The sequence below is a fragment of the Coptis chinensis genome, chromosome 1, assembly GCF_015680905.1.
Source record: "Coptis chinensis isolate HL-2020 chromosome 1, ASM1568090v1, whole genome shotgun sequence".
Taxonomy (NCBI): Eukaryota; Viridiplantae; Streptophyta; class Magnoliopsida; order Ranunculales; family Ranunculaceae; genus Coptis; species Coptis chinensis.
In genome coordinates this window covers 9,671,981-9,693,442 of record NC_141456.1, presented here as the reverse complement: position 1 = coordinate 9,693,442, position 21,462 = coordinate 9,671,981, and the positions used below count along the sequence as shown (strand labels likewise).

At 37.4% G+C, this 21,462-nt stretch overlaps 3 pseudogenes across 2 annotated transcripts; 2 read left to right on the top strand and 1 right to left on the bottom strand.

Moving 5' to 3' along the window:
• The first annotated feature begins 136 nt into the window (after nt 1-136).
• LOC147521974 (protein FAR1-RELATED SEQUENCE 5-like) lies at nt 137-5,461 on the top strand (annotated as a pseudogene).
• A 266-nt stretch (nt 5,462-5,727) lies between these two features.
• Nucleotides 5,728-7,422, top strand: LOC147521973 (protein ACTIVITY OF BC1 COMPLEX KINASE 7, chloroplastic pseudogene; annotated as a pseudogene). The gene is made up of 3 exons (XR_015199273.1): nt 5,728-6,152; nt 6,246-6,371; nt 7,327-7,422. The product of XR_015199273.1 is annotated as a protein ACTIVITY OF BC1 COMPLEX KINASE 7, chloroplastic pseudogene (transcript).
• A 2,878-nt stretch (nt 7,423-10,300) lies between these two features.
• LOC147521972 (putative methyltransferase PMT5) lies at nt 10,301-21,342 on the bottom strand (annotated as a pseudogene). The gene is made up of 14 exons (XR_015211531.1): nt 20,529-21,342; nt 18,490-18,729; nt 17,540-18,293; nt 17,373-17,452; nt 16,363-16,545; nt 16,033-16,156; nt 14,693-15,365; nt 13,914-14,603; nt 13,555-13,689; nt 13,067-13,307; nt 12,528-12,752; nt 12,236-12,398; nt 11,818-12,122; nt 10,301-10,683 (listed from the first exon to the last, which is right to left on the bottom strand). The product of XR_015211531.1 is annotated as a putative methyltransferase PMT5 (transcript).
• Between the last annotated feature and the right edge of the window lie 120 nt (nt 21,343-21,462).

Genomic DNA, 21,462 nt, shown 5'->3' with positions numbered 1-21,462 from the left:
TCATCTTCTTCCCTCCTATTTTTTTACCTCTATTCTCCAATTTTTCTTTTATATGGACGAAGAAATCTAACCGAACCATTTGTTGATTTTTTTTTAAAAAAAAGAAAAACCCACGAATTATATAGAAATTGATGAGATGGACATTCTAGATGAAGGGATGAAAGAAGAAGATGTAGATGTAGTAGACATCACGAGTAGGTATGCCAAAGACGACGAGATGGTGAATGAGTATTGTCCTTACGTTACTATGGAGTTCGAGTCTGAAGAAGAAGCATATGATTTTTACAATCAATATGCGAAAAAGGAGGGATTTAGCATCCAGAGATCATCAACATGTAAATCTAGGTCTCGTTCGAATGAGTTAATTGGACGAACTTTTTGCTGCTCTCTTAAAGGATTACGTAATACTCAAGGAGATTTGGGAGAAAGAATGAAGGTTCGCGCGGATACAAGAACAGGATGCAAAGCGATGATGTCAATAAGGAAAAGACATAAGAAATGGGTTGTCACACAAGTAGTTCAAGAGCACAATCACAATCTAGTGACTCCAAGCAAAAAACACAATCTTCGATCTCATAAGAAAATGACTGGTGGGCAGCAACAAGTAGTTCAGAATATGAGTGCCGCTGGTGTCAAAGCAAAACTCTTGATGAAGTTCATGTCTCAGGAAGCTGGTGGGAGTCGTAATGTCGGTTTCAATAGGAGAGATGCGTTGAATTTTTAAAGCTCAAAACGTCAAAAAGAGCTTGAAAATGGAGATGCCGCTACTATACTTGACTACTTTGAGCGTCAACAATCAGAGAATCCCTCCTTTTTCTATACAATGCAGGCTGATTTAGAAGGTCGTATGACTAACTTTTTCTGGGCTGATGCTAGATCTAGGATTGACTACCACCATTTTGGTGACGTGGTTTGCTTTGATCCTACGTATGGGACAAATAAATACAGTATGCCATTTGTCCCCATTGTCGGTATCAATCATCATTTTCAGACTGTATTATTTGGTGGCGCACTTTTTTATTCAGAAATAGAAGAGTCTTTTATCTGGGTAATGAAAACATGGATGAGGGCAATGGGTGGTAAGCAACCAAAAGTAATTCTCACAGATCAAGAGTCAGCTATTGGAGAAGCTATAGAATATGTTCTGCCGGGTACTCGCCATAGGTACTGCTTGTGGAACATAACACGAAATGCTCCTAAGTATTTGCCTCCTTCGGTTAAGGGAAATTCTACTTTTACTCGTGATTTTAATAATTCTTTGTATGGAAATGAGACTGTGGAAGAGTTTGAATCTAACTGGAAGTTACTGCTTGAGAGTTACGAATTGAGGGAGAACAAATGGCTAGATAATTTGTATGGAAAACGAGAAAAGTGGGCATCAGTTTATGCGCGTGATATTTTTTGTGGATCTATGTACACAACGCAAAGAAGTGAAAGCATAAATGCATATTTCAAAGACTATGTTGAAGGAACAATGTCTTTATATAAGTTTGTGAAACAATATGAACTAGTTGTGGTAGACAGAAGGGAGAAAGAAAATGATGAAGACTACATAACAAACTATACGAAACCAATTTTAAAGTTTTCAGTTGGTATTGAAAAGGACGCAGCTGAGTTTTACACAAGGTCAGTCTTTAAAATGTTTCAAGATCAATTTGTTCAAAGTATTTCCTGTTGGGGATTAAACCAATACCAATCGATTCCCCCACTACACAGATAACTTGTATTTGAATACTATTCAACTCCAGACAAATTCTAAATATCAACTACAACCTATACTAACATGCCCAACTCGCTAAACAACTATTAACAACAGATAATAATGTAAAGCAGTAAAAGCAAACCACAAAACAAAAATTTACCGTGGTTCGGCCAATGATGCCTACTTCCACAAGAGCAGTTCTTTATAAAGTGGGAAGGAAGATTACAATCTCTCCTTTCAGTCTCTCACCTTACTAGATCACTCTTATCTCTTTACAGGGTTGTATCTCTGTAAAGGTTATCTCTCAATCTTGATAGCTTTTAAGATTGGGTTTCTCTCTCTTTGTTTTTAGTCTGGATTCCAATCCTTCTGACTTGGTTAGTTTGGTTTTCCAAAACCTTGATTTTGGTTTTATCTCCACAAACCAAATTTTCTGATTCTTTATATGCAGAAGCCCACGAAATTAGACACTGGGCTGGCCGCTTTCTTCCGAGCTGGTCGCTTAAAACACTGGAAGCCGAAGGCTGGTCGCGCCTCGTCTTGGAACTCGAGCTGGTGCGCTCTTACGAGCGCTGGCGACTCGACGAATCCGACGCCGAATTTGCTCCGTTTCTCTCCAGCTCTGTTTCTCTCCTCATGTGAGGGATAACTCCAACATTTCCTATCGTCACAAAAAAATTGAAGAGAATGGCTCAAAGGTTGTTTACAATGTATGGAGAGAAGACTATGAACGGTCAGTTCGTACAGTCACATTTGATTCTTCTAACATAACTGTAAAGTGTAGTTGTCAGTTGTTTGAGTTTGCAGGCTATTTGTGTAGGCACATGTTGAAGATTTTCTTAGTTGAAGATGTTCGTAAACTTCCAACACATTACATTATTAAAAGGTGGACAAGAGACGCTAAGTTAGGGTCCGTAATTGATGCTCATGGTGAAGAGATGCAAGCTGATTGTCATGAAACTGTCACTGTTAGGTATAGCAAACTTTGTCAAGAGGCAATTAATATTGCAGCAAAAGGTTCAACATCAAAAGAAATGTATTTGGTAGCAATTTAGATTTTGCAGAACGCAAGAAAAGAAGTGGAAGCTGCATATAAACAAATGTCAATTGGATCAAATAAGGATTCTATCGAAGAAGTAAAAGCTACTAAAATCCAAGAATATACAGAGATTCGTTCGCACAACCAAAAGCCTTTGCTCGATCCACTTGTTGCTAAGCATAAAGGTAGAAAAAAACGAATCACATCATGTATGGACAAGCCTCCCAAGAAGAAGAGAAGTCCTAACTCAAAGACATCAAAAAGGCCAAGTCCTAACTTGAAGATATCAAAAAGATCTAAGGTGTTTTCCAGGTATTTGCTAGTCACTACTTTTTTCACGTTGATGGAACCATTAAACATTTTATACTGGCTAATATATATAAAAAACCTTGGTTGCAACAAGTAGCAGTACAAGGGCTCTACCTCATAATGGACCAATAAAGCAAGAGATTGGTGGTAAGTAACTATATTTTTTACTGAATAAATACTTGCAGTCCTATTACTTGGTTCATGTTGTAAGATAATACATATTATGAAATTTTTGGGTGTGTAGTTTGTGTAGGACAAGGTCTGCAAGACTCTCCTATAAGAATTGATGATCAACTGGAGACTTTGGAGCAACCAATTAAATGTCAGAAACTTGATGAACCAGGGAGGAGGTATTGATCTATCATATCTTTAATTGGTTACACTATTAGTTCTTTCTAATCAATATTATTTGTTTGTTGTGGCAGCCATCAATATCGTCCATCCAAATTAACAAATTTTGAGTTTGGTTCTTTGAGTGAGGTAATATTATTAGGCTGACATTATATGATGTTAACAATAGTTGTGTTGCGTTTAACTTTGCTACTTTGATGAACTTCTCAGAGTTCCCACCTGAGAGACAAGCAAACATATTCAACTATGGATGGGCATAGTTTTACAACTTTGGGTGACAATGACTTGCAATGCCCATTCTCAGTTGTTGCACCTAGCAATCAACTCCACCAATTCAATCAGGTTTTTATTTTTTGTTTCTTTCATTATCAAATATTTGCAATATGTTTTCACAAAATATAATTAGTAATGTTCGAATGAACAGGGGTCTCTAATGCTTGGACAACTTGGAAGGTCTGTTGATAACCAGTATTACGTTGCGAATAGTGATGCATATCACCAAAGAACTACTATTCTTTCTCAAAATCCCCATTATGGACTGGTATGCTTTGAACCTTTAATTCTTAAACTACTTTTGGTGAAATGGTTACCGTAGACTGCTTGTATTTCACAGGGAACAACTTTTAAGCATAACGAAATTTCGCATCAAGGTCATGGATTTTTTTTTCTAGATTTGAATGACCCAAACCGGTAAGTGCTCTTTTTTTTTGCAATCTATGTATCATGTTTTACGTGATGTTCTTCTTTACAAACTTAAATATGCTAACATCAGTTCTTCCTTTCATGTTGGAGCAATCATTATGAACAATGAATTGCCCACCACAATCTGAAGAAGTCATCCCACACTCTTAGATAATTTGTTTCAATGTCGTATTAGATTTTCTTAGACTTTTTCTTCTACGTAGCGATTCAATAATTTAGTACATGTTGTTAGTGTTTGTGAGAGTGCTACTGCTGAAAGAGCAAATTTCCTTTATTAGTGTTTATATTGTTTAAAGAGATTGTGGTGAGAAGAGAAAATTATGCGTACAGCCGTACACTTTGTGACGTTTGTGAGAGTGCTGTCGCTTCTCTTTTCCGTGTTGCTGATGAGGCTGCTCTTTGTCTCTCATGTGATGAGAAGGTGCACTTGTGTAACAAGTTAGCTAGCAGGCATGTACACGTAGGTGTAACCGAACAATCGTACAAAACTGATCATATCTCCTTGCCCGTATAAGTTATTAAATGCTGGCCAAATATCAGTAAACTCTCACGTCTGATACTAAGGTGTTGCAACTGTGAATTGTCCCCTAACTAGAAGAGAGTCAACCCATAAATAACTAGCACAACATGTATTAATTATCTATTGTTGGATGCTATGAACCTTGAAAGAGCTTATCAATAATCCTGTCAGAGAGAAGCAGCGGATCGGTGTGATAAATCACCGATGTGTGGAACTTATCTTGACTTTTCGTATTTTTGCTAGTAATGCTTCCTTGAACGTAATTCTCTACCGTGATTGGATAATTACATCCGGAGAATCGCGATGCCATTGTTATGTTCACGTGACCGTGCTCCATGTGTCTACCGGGCACTTGGGCGGTTCAGTGGTGACCATTGCCATTCGACCGACAAGGAGAAAACATGGGGAACAGAGAATGTTTCAAACAAGGGAAAATGGCACAAATACCAGCATCAAAACATCACGAGACTACTCCCTCGTGGCACCAACCACACATCCAACGCCGACTCATTGAAGAACCCTTGAATAGTGGCAATGTTTCTACACACAAACTCATGTTCAAACACTCCCCATGCTTTCTGTAGCGAGGGAAGGGATGTGTTGAGTTTAAGGTCTATGGTTGGATAGACCAAGGGTGCCCGGGGAGGTATTTGGAATTGTGAAGTGGTTCAACAACCTCGGGGGTTACGGGTTCATCACTCCTTCCAGTGGCGGCGAAGATGTGTTTGTCCATTATTCATTAATCAAATCCAAGGTATTCAAAAGTCTCAGTCCAGATGAAGATGTGGAATTTCAAATTGGAACGGAATCGATGGGAGGGACAGAGCTGTTGATGTGAGTGTTCTGGGTCGAGATGATGGTGGTGGTCATACCAACAGTGGATTCTGCAATCAAGGAACAACTAGATGGTTCAACAGAAGTGGTTGCTTTTATATTTTATATTTTTGTTAGGAAATTGAGTTTTCGGCAGGGTGAATTACCACGTTCTCTTTGTCTTTAGGATTTGGTTAGATTTAGTTCCTCAAAAAACTAAAGATTGAATGAAAAATTGGAGAATAGAGGTAAAAAAATAGGAGGGAAGAAGATGAGTTTTTCCGCCAAGAAATGGGCGCCAGCCCCCTCAATCCAATCCGGTTATATATAAACTCCTCCCTTAGGAACATACCTATATAACCTCCCTATTATTTACACCTTGCTAATTAACCTCCCTGTTTTTCAGATTATGAGCAATTTGCGGTCTAATTCTTATCCCCCGAAATTTTCTATTTCCCATTCTACCCTTTTCATTAAATCAAACCCTTAAATTAACTAGAGATCCTTACATTGAAGAACACCTCTCTGATAAAGCAGAAAAACAACAAAGATTCTTCATCCTTACACTAAAAAAGAACACCGATTTCATTGTGACAAAAAATGGGTTTATAGATAACCATTTTATAGATACAAAATTGAGTGGGGGGCTGGGGGAGAAGTTGAATCTACTTATTGCTGGTAGTGTATTTGTGGAAATGCTCATGTGGAATACAATTGTATGAACCACAATCATTTGTAGTTAAATTACTGGTATGTCTTATCGTGATTTTGTTCAAGTAATTTGAAGTGGTTTTCATCTGATATTGCAGGATAGAGTCCCTGCTTTTTCGCCACAGAAAGCCCGAGCTTTTATAGAGAATGAATTGGGAACACCAGTTGATGTCCTGTTTAAGAAGTTTGAAGATCAACCAACAACAGCAGCTAGTCTTGGCCAGGTATTTGCTCCATTTTTCAAGTAAAGGATGCATTTATATGCTTCACAAACAAGATCTTGTACACAATTTTCTTTTTCTATAGAGGATAGCATATCATATTTGCAAGCCGCCTCCCCTTTCAATTATGCAAACGCCAGTAACAGAAAAGAAAGAATTTAGAATGCCCAAAATGTGCTGTTGTTGCGTTATACTTCAATAAAAGGTTTCAGGTGCACATATGCTTGTCAAACATTGTAGTAGCTAAAAAGCATACAATCTACAACTAAATTTTACAGTCCATCATAATTTCAGTATGGCATTGCGAAAAAATTGAATAATCCAGAAATAGAACAAAGCTACTTGAGATGTCGTGTTCAAATAAGAGAAATTATTATTCCACAAAAAATCTGCAAAAAATGTGTCTAAAATAATGGAGAAGAACAGTTCTTGTTGTTTAGTTTACTTCCATGTAAGGGTGGAATTTGAGCCGAGGGCTCGGAGCTCGGCTTGGGCTTGGCTCGTTTAGTCTCGGTTCGAGCTTGCTCGTCTACTATATGAGCCGAGCTCGAGCTCAAATTAAAGCTCGTGTAACAAATGAGCTTGATGAAGCTCGGCTCGTTTAGCTCAAATAGCATATTTATAGTGTAAAATAACCGCGGGCTCGGAGCTCGGCTTGGGCTTGGCTCGTTTAAGCTCGGCTCGAGCTCACTCGTTAACTATATGAGCCGAGCTCGAGCTCAATTTAAAGCTCGTGTAATTAGCGAGCCGAGCTTGAGCATGGTAAAGCTCGGCTTGTTTAGCTCGAATTCCACCCTTACTTCCATGCTATTATAAGTAGCAGATAATGAAAACTTAAGCATCTCACTGATCTAAAGTTCTAAGAGTAACCTGCTATTAATGATTTTGTATCTATTTGTTGTGAATGCATATGAGGTTGTGGTCTTCTTCTTGTGTGGTTTGAAACTGTGGCCCTTAGGTACATCGTGCAATTTTACACAATGGAGAAATAGTGGTTGTGAAAGTTCAGAGGCCTGGTCTCAAGAAGCTTTTTGATATTGATTTACGTAAGTGAGGACCATTCTTTGATATTGGATGCTGCCTTACTTTCATCTTTATTTGGTTTTCCTTTTCTTCCTTAGAATTATTATCCATGGAAAATCGAATAATAATGATCGAGTACTAAGAGTAAATAGAAGGATACTGATTCATTTCACTTATTTGTTGTGTAGTTTTAGAAACATACACCGATTGCGAAGTGCTTCAATTCTCTAAGTAAAATCTTGCTAGTATCGTCTTGAACCTTTGTGAAGCGGTATTATGAAAGGAAAAAAAAAATCTTCGCGATGTTTTGCTTGTTCTATTCTTCTTGTGCCCGCTCAAATGCTCAATGAACAATTTTTCTCGTTTTTCCCTGTGGTTTGTGGGAAATAGCATGCGAAGAAACTTATTTTGTAATTATTTTCTGAGAAAAAGCCGGGCAAAGAAGGTGGTATGTATTCCAAAGACCGGCAAATTTGCTGCTAATGATGGGTGCCAAGTGGAGAAGTTGTTCCATCCGACCTCACGGGCATGGAGAAAGTATGGTCGAAACCAATCAAAGGTTCTCCTTATCCTAGGTATGTATATCCTATGAATGTCACATTAATTAATTTGTAAAGTATCCAATGAACAAATATACTTGCTTTTTTTTCTTGTGACCAAAACACCAAACATGCATTCTCATCTCATTCACCCGCCTATTACTATTCTCTTAAGTTCATGAATTAAGACGTAACTACTTTTCGATCATCTATTACAAAGTATTCGGGCATTCATTAATTTAAGCTGTAATATCACTTAACTATGATCCGGGGGATATTATAGATGCGGCAGACTCGAAAAGGTTGCTCGGCCAGAAACAAGTAGAACGAAGTCGAATCGATCCAAACATGTTGGTAATCACCTATACCTCGAACATAATCACCCATGGCCAACACAAAGAAATGCACTTGTCGGCTCAACACGAACACGGCCACCAAAGAACAATGTTGCTTCAAAGAGCTCATCATCTCCTCAAACTTCATCAAAACCCAAAAGTTTGAAGGAAGAACATAAAGATAATGTCAGCAATGGTATGTCCATATCTGTGGTCGATGGGTCAATAAATGTGAGCTCTATTCCTATAAAAGAGGAGATTGAAGATGTACATGAGGAGGCAATTGAAATGGATGATCAAGATGGTTTGGAAATATGAAAATATGAAGTTACATATGTGCATACAAATTTACATATGCAAATATGAAATTTCATAGACATTTTTTCTGACAATTGACAGGTGACACAGGTTATGTAAATATGAATTTTTATATGTAAATATAAATATAAATTTTCTTATGAAAAAAAAATTTATATGAAAATTTAACTTTAAATAGGTTAAGAAGACTGTGTAATTTTATATTGTCATATGTAAATACAAATTTACATAGGATGACGTCAGCCCGGTTTGTCCTTAAGCCGAAATTATAAGTAAAGATTGATGACGTCAGCCCGGTTTTTACAGGGGTATTTTGGTCTGTTTGGGTATTTTAAAAAAATAGGGGGTTTTTATGGGTTAGTAGGTAATGAGGGGGTTTTTATGCTGGTTATGTATCAACCAGGGAGATTAAATCCAAAATCTGGTTTTTCTGTGGGCTCTGTTTTGGATTTTAGATTTGTGTCGATTGGTTTAGATCTTGTTACCAAAATAAAAGATTTTGACAGCTATGTAATAGAAAACGGTGTTAAACTGTTAAAAGTCTCGTTATCTAATCTTAATCTCAAAATTAATCTAATGGGATTAGCTACACCCACACAAGTTGACTTGTGCGTTACCCTCACTGAATCCGGACTCTTTACTAATAGAACTTCTTGTTTTCTTTTACATTCTCAAATCTCAACAACTCTTTGAACTGCTACTGAATGCGTTGGAGATTTTTGGATGGAAAAAGTTATTTGCAATATTTTTCTGTTATTTATTTCCCCTTTTTTCGATTATACCAAACACGCATTTATTTCCCCTAATTCCAAACACGCATTTATTTCCCCTAATTCTAGTTGATTATCCTTGTAACGTCGTATGTTCAGTGGCCTTCCAGCAGTAGCAATATGCTGTTTTATACTTACTACTAAATTTTCTTATGGGCGATGGACTAACAATAAACTCAGATAAACGTGTATCTCATCCATAACATGGTCTTTTTCTATGGCAATGCATCTATGACTGAGAGCATGTTCATTGTGCCGTTTACCAATATAAACTCTTGAAGTTGGGGGATTTCGTTACTTTTTGTCTAAGAATGCCTATATTCTCCATAGTGACAACAACAAATGAAACAGAGTAAACCAAAAGGGAGGGAGAAAAGCAATTAGCTGAAGATTTCAGTGGTTAGACCATTGTTGCGTTGAGTTCCTGTGGCGAATCGTGCCTTCGGCATAAAGCTTCCAGCTTAAGGCACAATACCTGTTTAGATACATGGAAACTGAGAGGATCTGATCCATGTAACATAGTTATATAATGACCACTATTAAATGAGTTATACATCCGAGGAAGGAGGTGGTTATCTGCTCGGTGACACGTCATACTATAGCAATGGAGAGTAGGCGCGACGGCCCTCTGTGCCCACAGGCCACAGCGCATAAGCATGATCCGGATTCGCGTTCATTTCCAAATGTTGCATCTAGATTTTGATTATGATTAGATGAAACCATGGCCCATTGCTGGTCAACTTCAGTACAGCAAAAATTGTGTACCAAGTAATATGGTGAACTTATCATCAAGATCGAGAAGGGTAGTCTATCATATAAAGTGAGCTATACCAGAAGATTTTCTCCTCTCATAGTGCTTAGACAGTGCTTTAATTTTGTTGTATTTTTTTTTATTGGAATTTTGTTGTATTACTAGAGTGTACAACACAAGGGGGGGCCAAGTAAAATGCGGGAGAAAGAAAAACTTCGTGATACTTTCGCATTCAACATGATAGAAGAATTTTGCTATAAAAAAAAAACATGATAGAAGAATTACATGGAATAACCAGACTAATTGATATGTATATCCTGTGTCAGATTCATATGTATGGATAAACCTGTTTCATTTTCGCTTACATGTTTTGCTGGCACCAGTGGTGTGCGTGGTGCCTAGAGGTTCACTCACAGGTCATCTCCGTTTGCCTAGAGGTTCACTCACAGGTCACAGGTCCATCTCCAAGAACAAGTCCGCTATGTCACAATGCATTGAAGTAAGATGGTGTGAGAGAGAGTCCATTTCCATGAAGCATGTCGTACGTCCTGGGGTATATATGTGGGGACGGGCTCACACCTGCGCATAAATGAAAAGGTAATCTCAGGAATGCCTTTTTCATGTTATAAGGCCTACAGTACAACAAATATCATGCAGTTAGTTCAACAAGCCTCATCATAAAGGGCCAAGGACATGGAATATTAATCTATAAAGATATAAACCATAGAGTATACCTCTGCACAATTACGTATGCATGTATATGTATATGTATGTCTGTTACGTATTCTAAGGCAAATTTATGTTCTTTCAACTTGTTAAGATACCGAGTGATGTCAGATCAATAAAATCTGCAACAAAGAAGCACAAGTAAGACAACAGGGTAGGTCCTCTTCAAATTTACTTCTCTTGTTGTCATGGGCAGAGGCCATCATTCAAATTATTCCATAGTTGCATACTCATGACACCAAGTCTAACGCTCATGAGGCCTACTTTAATATGAGTAAATAAATCTATTTTGTCTAGGATAATATCTTTTTTTTTCCGATAGACTAGGATAATATCCTTGATATTCCTATTTCCATGTTTTCCAGTGAAATTTATTTTCATAAAACCCAATTTACGTGGAAATAGACTTTTAATAAGAATAACTTATTTTGTTAGTGTTGGGTGGATAAACCAATATATACACTCATTTTCCTATGCCTAAGGCACCACCATCCATAAAATTCCCCTAAAAGTGCTTCCACAGTTCCACCAGTTCCTGGCCAACTTGACGTGACAGTGAATATAGACACGGTTGACACGCCAAAACTCGGTGACGCTTTACTCAATAAAATAGTAGAAGTTAGATCTTTGATAATGCCACGAAGCCAACTGGATTACGTTTTTTAACTTCTTGATTTATGTAGGATATCCTCAACCTACAACTCTGTTTTCAATTGGGTTTACAAAATATATGTCTACCTCTACCAATAAAAAAAGAAGAATAAAAGAACAAGCGAACTGGGAGCTTTTGGTAAAAAGATAGTTCTTAAACTTTAGGAGCATCCAACTCAAAACCAATTGTAATGAGTGGAGAGGCCCAGGAACTTTTTTACTGTATTGCGAGGCACTAAACATCCCGTGTGGGACTATACTAACCATCTCAACAATAGTTAAAGCATCTTTCAAAACATAAAACAATCTGAAGGAAGAGACAGAGTGCTATCTCACCAGTCATGCAAAACACCAGCAAAACCTCGATCAAGTATGACAGGAAGTGTATTACTACTCCTGGCTGGTACAACATTCATCACCCATAATGACTTTTTTGCTTCAAGAAATGCAGCATTTAAACCCCCAAAATGGGCATTTAAATCCATTACATTTCGTAACATGTTGTATGGAGGTAACGGATCTTCATCACCCGGCCTCTTTGGATGGTCAGAAAAAATCAATGTTGTGAGCAAAGACCAATAATTTTTTAAAGCTGATCTCCAAATCTGTAAGTCTTCAAAGAAATCCTCAAGATGCACTCCTGCAGCAATACATGATAATCAATATGCAGCTATTGGCTTTAAAAGATTTACAGTCTAATGAAATTTGTAAACCTAGAGCTAAAGAAACAATTTGCTTCAGAACAATACTTTCCATGAACTTCAAGCTCAACAGAGCTCTGATGGGAACCGGAAGACCTATTCTGTATCGAAACCCAGCGTTTGCTGGTGGTTCCACTTATACATGATTGGAGAGGCTGATAATATGATTGAGCATCATAATCTTCATTACAGAGAGGAGGTATACCACCCTGCGTGCTACAATAAAAGTAACAAGTGAGGCGTTAAGTTCAATATGGAGAGACATTAATCAGATAGACTCCACACACCATTTGCTCACACTTTTCCTAAACCAATGAAGGAAAATTTTATACAATAATGTCTCACCGTGAAGTATAGCAATTAACATCTGCAGATTTCTGCCAAACTAAGGTCTCATCTTGCTGTGCTAGTAGACTCCAACAGATTTTCTGGGCAAATCCTCAACTGGCGAAAAGACATTCTTCTTCTTCGCATTTAACGAACTTCCTTGGGGTTTGCTAGTGGGTGACGTCAAGACAAAGTAACCTCCAGGCTTGAGCACGCTGTCCGCTTCAATAAGGAATGCCCCATCTAACATATGAAACCACAGTAAGAGTTAAATAAAGGTGCAATGTAGATAACCATATCGACAAAAGTTATTAGATAACTGACCTATATTCACAACTAAACAGATTACGACCCTCCAATTTGATCACATCACCATTTAATATCTTTACTCCTATGGAAAAGTATACCTTGACAAGAGCCGTACTAATTGATACACAACCAACTTACAGTGCAAAACTACTTTTTCAATCAACAAAAGAGATATCTTATATCAGAGGGATGAAACATAAGTAACAAAATAAAGTATAGGAACCTAAACCAATAAATTCTACAAGTACCTTTCTCATCCCAGTAGATACCACACTGAGCACAGTGAACCATGTCAAACGATAGGGATGGGTATGGTAGTTGCCTGGAAATGAAGTCCCCAAGGATTGCGGGAAGACCTCTCTCAAGGGCCATCTGAACTTGACTCCCAAATACCTCATATGCCGCAATACAGAAGGTCATTAACTTTAAAGAGATCAAATGAGCTCCAAAACTACCAAATCCGCAACCAATATCCAGCACAGTATGCACCTGTGATTTACATTAGAGAAGACTCAAATGAGTACTTGAACGAAGAAGATTTGATTTTTCTGTTTTTTCCATTGTAACACATTCAGTTTTAGTAAGACGAGTATGACAAGCGACACAACGTTTCCTCAATTTAACCATTTCTTACAAGCAATTTTGGAGGCTAAAATCAACGGCTTATATTAAAAATATAGAAGAGAACCATGATTAAAAATTGAAGATAAAATATACAAGAATAATAAAGACTTACACCAGCTTGATGGAATTCACTGTCACTTCCCAACCCTATCATCTCTGCAATTTGGCGAGAATAATCTTTTGACGCCATCGATGGTTATTCCATCCTCGGTGAAATGCAATTTGGTTTTCTTCTAGCAGCATTAATCTATGAAGTTGCAAAAGAAGACTGAACATTAAAGCAGCAATGGAGACTATGAAGAACACATAAAATCTTCTGCGTGTTTACAATCTATTCATTTTTATCCCCCTATAGGATGCAATATAATCAACACTTGCAACCCCGCCCTACTCCCACCCCAGACACCAAAATGTTTTAGACAAGTCCAATAATAAAATCAGATACCATTTATCTTTGGCAAAGAAATTTACCTTTTGGTCATGCTTCCAGAAGAGAGGAATTGGTCTTTGGTTATCTTCACATTGCCGCTCCATATCACGTCCCGACCAGCCGGCCACCTCAGGGGAATCTTATACTCCTTGGGTGGACGGACCAAACAGCGCGACCCCACTATTGATACCTCGCAATGACGATCAAATTCCTCAGCATCATGCAACCCAGCTGTCAAACTTGCAGATACATTATAACAAGGCACATAATTCTCTCTTTCCTTTCCACACAATTCAAATTCCTTTGGATGAGTTACCCCAAGTGAAAGAGACTTTACTTCCAAAAAATCACTCCTCGCTTGCTCTTTTAACCTTCTATAAGTATTATAAAAATCAGGAACCGAAGATGAAACAACCGAATCCAAAGTCCTGGAAGACGACGAACCGAAAACTGCTATCAATGCAAGGACACTAATAAAACACAATAGTATCCAGTTAAGCGGTGGTCTACGTCTCAAATTGACCAAATATTGGCTAGACCCAGAACTTCTCATTTCCAAATTGACTAAAAATTCAGCCTCAACAATTTTCTCACAATCATAGATTCACAATCCAACAAAATTTCTTATAAGCATTGGAGCAACAATCTTTTTTCCTCCTCTAAAAAGTCAACTAACATCTCAACTACAATCTTATGGTCAGATCAGTGTAATTCAGCTCAAGAATGACCACCTGCAATTAACAATATTAAAAACAGATCCATGAATTGCAAAATGTAGATCTCTAAACAAAACAAGATCCAATCAGAATTATTAGTTTACCTGAAAAGAGTAATGGGAATTGTGAAAGAAGAGAGAGAATGAGTTGGATCGGTTAATGCGGAGTTTAGTTTTTTTTATTTTTGGTTATGGTGAACAGACTGACTGACAGAGTGTTTGGATTGGGGGAAATGGTTTATAACTTTACTAAGCAAGATGCACGTGCTATGCACGCGATGTTAAACAAAACTTGCCGAAAAGTGTAAACATACACGTGCTATTATAATCTTACACCTTATGCTCAAGAATCCATTTGAACATAATAAAGTATTTATACACGTGCTACGCACGCGATGTTAAACAAAACTTACTGAAAAGTGTAAACATAATTTGGGTGAGCACACTCTTTATTATGATGTATCTGATATAAGACAGAAAGGAGGAGAGAGGATCTCAGATCCACCCCAATTCAAAAAAAACCACAAAAACTCTAACATCAGGGTGCAAAGGACGATGGATGCGGCGCTGGTATTCGGTTCACAGATGAAGACCCTTTACTATCGCTTTCTAACCTCTTTCATTTGAGTGAAGCGTGAAGCTAGATAAGGCTTGAAGCTTTCGTCATTGTTTTTATAGAGTAAAAAGAAAGCCTCAAAGAGTGAAACATTCTCTCTCTACATACCACAGCTGTGTCTGGAACACCTGCAAGCTGCAGCTGCATCTGAACCAAAGCCATCTACAAATGAAGTACAGAGTTTTAATGAAGTGTGTATTTACATAGAATTGAAAGTTTGAAACAATATCCTGGAATGGCATTCTGAACTCCGAATATTTGTCTGAATACTCTGAAGTGTATTTACAAGCAGCTGAGTATACTTGTCACGAGTATTCACTTGCTTTTAGTTGGTATTTGGAATAGAACATAAGAAAACCAACCTCACATACATACACATATAGGGGCAATATAAAAGTTGAGCTCCAAACATCGTAATTACACAAAGACCGACAGAAAACTTGTTCTTCATTTGAGATGTATCTGAACTACCACGATCAGATCGGGATGGCAGGGACAAATTGCCATCACCACACATCACAAAGAAAACTTCAAAGGAATTACAGGTAGGATTTTGACCCAATCAGCAGCATTTCCATTACGGGAACAACACAAGATCACATTGCCTAGAGGTTTAATATGAGGTTCAATGATGTAGGACATCAAAATATTCTGCTATTAACATGAACACCTTAAATATACACTGGAAAATGGATCAGAAACGTGAGAGTCTAACAACATAATAAAATAAGCAGCTGACGATATATCACAGTCTAAAGAAAGAAAAGTACACCAGGGCTTTGACGTACAATGACATAACGTGGTACTTCAGGCTAGAAACAGAGACTACCTCTGCATTAGCAGCCATGTCCCAAAATGCTTGAATAGCCATGTCTGAAAACAGCATCGTACTAACTACCAAAGACTTCTCTACTATGAAAAGTTCCAGTCTTCTCAAACACAACACATTTCACCTGGAGCAAGAGTGTTGAAATCCAATGAATCATCTTTCTATGCATTTAGTCAATAGAATGTGTTTAGAATCAAAGACAAAATAGAAGATATAAAAAGTTACATATAACAGTTTTGAATGTTTATTAACAGATATTAGATACAGTTTCTTGCTTTGTGTGCTTTTTCAAGAGCATTTCTACCCTTGATGAGAACATTTGGGAAGCACCTATTCATGTGGAAATCATGACAGCTGTTGGGGTAGCTGAACCCAGTGCACATGGGTAGGCAACTACCAGTACTGAAATACCAAACTGCAGTGGCAGTTCAAATCCATCAATAGCTTTAGAGTAAACACCGCCTTCCCAAAAATGAGCCAGTCCAACCATGTCATGAGTGCTGCCACAACAACCTGCGAAAAATGGAGGCAACTACAAACATTGAACCAAATTTACATATGAAAATAGTACACAAATGAACTAATTACTGCTAATTTCATTTTTTTGTATTGGCAATGCAAGCCTGTTTTAAATGAGATCAGTTTAGCATATGAGTTGCTAATTTGTAATTCATAGTTCATATTGATTAAAATAAAAGTTGACCACCAATAATGCAAAGCAAATTGATTACTCAAATACAGCAATAACTTATGGACAAACTACATAACTATCTTTCAGACTTGTACTGGAGTTTGTCATACCCTGGGAGTGTTATGCAGTTTGGAATTTTACGATTCAATCAACCCATCAATCATAAACTTAACTACAATGAAATGATGCCATAATGATATCCTATTATCATGGTGCCTTAACAACATCTACCAGTCGCCAGACCCACCACATAGATTGAGACATTCCACACAGTGTATAAAGAGACTGTTTACTGTCATAGTGAAGGTCTCTACATTCTGAAGGTCAAAAAGCAGAACTGAACCAAGAGCATATCAAGAAAAATTTGATGCTAAACACGACCAAGTGACATGGGGATATCCTGAAGGTTACATGTGTTTCAAATAGTCAACAACTCAGCATCACTTCATGTCTAAGTGCGAAAGAGATAGACCAGAGGTTACAACATAAATATTGTTTAAACCTGATAATTAACAACCAGTGTCTCCAAACCAGTATTACAATATAAGCACTTGGCAAAAAAAATTTAAACAGCCCAACACATACAATGTCCTTAGAATTGTGACATAGCCCCGGGACAAATACAATGTCTTCAAATGTTTTTACTAACCTCAAGGTACCCTAGTGAAAAATCCCCGGGACATACAATGTCCTTAGAATCGTGAGTTCTTCCCCTGCTTTTTGACATTGCTTGGTCCTGATTAAAAAAGACAACTGTTAGTATTTGCAATGATAGCTTTTTAAATTTGATGAAAAATAAAGCATATAGGATCATACCAAAATTAAAAGACAATTTGCAATTGCCGCGATAATGACTTTTAGGTGGCTTCTTATCGGGTGCGATTGGCTTAAGAACTTGTAATTTATTTAGATTCCAATTGCTAAGATTTCCAAATACTTCCTCAGAGATCATTTTAAGTGACTGACCTAGCCATAATTTAAATGACTCACAAATCACTGATCACACAACGATGCTAATTAAGTTAATATCGTCAATAACCGGTTCACAAAACTTAGAATGTAAATTGTGTTGCATTGACATATGATCTCCATATTCCTTTGACTATGAACCTCCCTCACCACAAATGTAAAGCCTCAGGGTCCGTTTCCATTTTCAAATTCTCAATTGATTACTTCCCAAACTGCAAAAGGAGAAGAAAATTCTAGATACTTGAAAGATACCATCCTATCATACACACTAATGCTGAAAAGAAGATAATGAAGGAGTTAAACACATTCCTGATACAGAAACTATAACGGAATCCAAAGTACCTTCTACACCAGAGTGAAAGATGCCTAAGCCAGCCCAGTAAACATAGCCATTCATGGGGGTTAAATCATACACATTGAGATAAACAGGAGAGTTCCCCGGACTAAGACCAGCCAAGCGAACTTTGGGGAAGATGCAGAAACGGGGTTGCCGATTTGTTTTTTAAATGAAGAGGAACAATAGATTTCCACCCCTTCTTTGTCCCCGCCTTTATAATTTCTATACTATCAATCAATGATATGGTCAAATCCTAGTTCCAAACTGCACACACACAAAATAAACACTCACATCACTGAACCAAATCTTTTTTTTTAAGTGTAACATGACCATGAACTACACAATGCAAGATAAGATCTGATCTAGTTTTATAAACAGCCCATTTCATCCTACAACTACAGATCCAACATAACTAAGACCAAACAAACAGATAATATTACAAGAAAAAAATAAAACTAACCATTTTTGAAAAAAAGACAAAGGGCCAGAGAGAGAAGAGACGTGCACTCATTCCTGACAAAAGCCAGAACCCATTGTTCCAGAAATGTGGCCAAGCACGCCCTACTTTTTTTTTTGCTCATGAAGTTTCCATTTCTGAAATTCAGAGTGTTTGATGAGCAGCAGAGATGAAAATCTATCTTCTTGGCATCCCACACGATCAAGGGTGTAAACAAATGCTTGTTGAAGAGCCTCCAAATACCTTTTCAACAAAGAAGACAATACCTTAAAGAGCCAGCCAACACGGTAAAAACACATGCAACTCTAAAGTTCGTAAGCAATTGAGGGCAATCAAGAATATATGCCCATAACTGTGCAGTATAAAGAATTAAGATTCAACCATGAGGTTTGGCATAAAGCGAACAACAAACTCGTTATCTAGATTCTATTTGTATACATTGGATTATTCAAAAGTCAAAGAATATACAATTATAAACACATACACAAATCCGACGCGACTGAAATCGACAACTTAAAAAATGAATATTTGGTATTATCAGATAAATGTACTATCTCTGATTGCCAGAAGAAACCCAACCAGAGGAACATAGTGTCAAGGATGTCCGGATTTGTGTTTGGAAACAAAAAGGCCTACCTGAATTGTCTTGACCGTAGGCTTTTGATGGGCTCCTTCCTCGACGACCACGCTAGAAACCACCACGCATAACAGTGAAATTGGAAGTTGAAATAACTGGAAGTTGAAATTGGAAGTTGAAAGAACTGAAGTCCTTTTTTAGTTCTGTTCGATCTAACCAGTATTGGAAAGAGTTCATGAAGAAAGGAGGGGAAGTTGAAAGAACTCAGTATTAATTGGAAGTTAAGTGGGTATTAATGGTATTTAAGTGGGTATTAATGGCAAGGCAACACCGGGTACATGTCAATATAGGCGTGGATTTGGTTTTTGCCCTGAATTGACATAAAACTCCTTTGTCTGTGTGTTGCAATTGAAGGGTATAAATAGAAATAAAAAATTAAATTACAAAATAGTCCTTTTTAAAGACATTGAATAATATTTTTTTGTATTTAATCAGGGGTATTAGGTGGTAGAAAAAAAGGCTGGTCAAATTTAAAAGGGGTTAATTATGGTGTATTTTACTAATAGAGATATATATAATAGTTTCTGAGATGGAATTTATTTATTGTTTTATAATAAATGGGAACATTTATTAATTCCTATCATGTGTTGCAGACTTTGCCTCTTCCAATTATATCATTTTCATTATGGGACATATTATATTTACTGAAATAATTACCACCCAGGCACCCACTATCAACAATACAATCATATCTATTTTACATTCTTACTGACTAGGTCCCACCCAGCCTTTGGACTTGGCTCACTCTAGCTAATTCGTGTTCGAACTGGGAAGACAAATCGAGCCTGAAAACAAAAAGATGTCGAGATCATGTTACACAACAAAAAGGCGTGACGAGAGTAGCTGTCTAACAGAGACATTTCTTTTTGCATTTACTGCATTCTCGAAATTGAAATTCGCCTTTGTTTTCTGTACTGCTTTTACCATTTGTTTTTGCAAATCAACCCATCGTACTAAGTAACTAATTGAGAGGATGTCTCACTACTTGCCAAAAGTTGTTAGCATTTTTTCAAGGGAGTCTATGGCTGCTCGATTGTTGAAATGCAGCAGGTGACGTATACTCTTTAAGTCTAATCTTCCAATTGAAGAGTTAAGCCACAGCAAATAACCACATATCCAGCCATATTTTGGAATATGTTCACTTGTAACTCTTTGATGCTGGTGGGTTGAACTCCAGACTTTTGGTATCATCACTCAAGGTTTTACCGACTTTACTAATTGGCGCCTGCTTGCTAATCAGTTAATTACACACCTTAAGGTTTCCATGGTAAACACTTGCATCTTCAAAGTTCAAACAACACATGCTCGACATCTTCAAACAGAACAATTAATCATTAGCTGCTACGGAATCAACAACCCATCCACACTTATAATTTAAGAATTTATATCAACAAGATGCACTTACATTTGTTATGATAATTGTAAATACAACCACAAGATCAAAACTGCCCCAGAGCCTCGACTTTTGAACACTAGTAAATATCGCAAACAAACAATTTCGAATCCTGCCAAAACCGCATGAACTCATACAAAACCATCACCTCCTCGGCTTCTTTGATGACGACTTCTTCGAAGAGTTCCCACGCTTCAGACTTGCATATGTGTCAGCATCCTCTTCGCCATCATCATCACCCCCTCTTCTTTTTCTTTTGCTACCTTGCTCTTTGACTTTCTGCAAATATCATCAATTCAAATCATTATTGGTTGCAACTAAAAAAGTTCAAAAATAATTTGTGCAAAGTAGTGAGGATCACTCATTGGCGCATGCATTTCCAAACGAGACTTAACAACCATTGGGGCACTCCTAGAATGGTGTTGAAAGATACTCCAGCAGGCTCAACAAATTTTCAAGAACTAAATCTGGTGATACTATCAACAAATCTGAACCCTAAGATGTAGCTCGTTAGAGTTCACAATCAACAAGAACTGTTCATTAAATCATTGGGTTTTCAATACGACTATATGTAGATACATGTTTTGGCTCGAGATAACGTAAACTAGCTTTTAAAGGAGATCCATAACTCAAAAGAGCATCGTCTAATAACCAAATCAGCTTCATGCGGGAGCAATTGCCTCAGACATACCAGAAAAAAGAATGAAACTGATTATCCGGGTTAATGATTTAACCTTCAAAAAAATCATATTGGGGAAGAAAAGTTAATAACTAAAGCTCATAGCAGAAAACAGAAAACATTTCAAGTATTTCAATGTGCACAAACTAAAACCTTTCGTATTGGATAAGTGGTCAATGAGCCTCCCAGGAGTTGCCACCTATTAAGAAAAAAATGTGAAGGAAAATAGACACCTTATGAGAATATATGTAGATCAGGTATGGATCC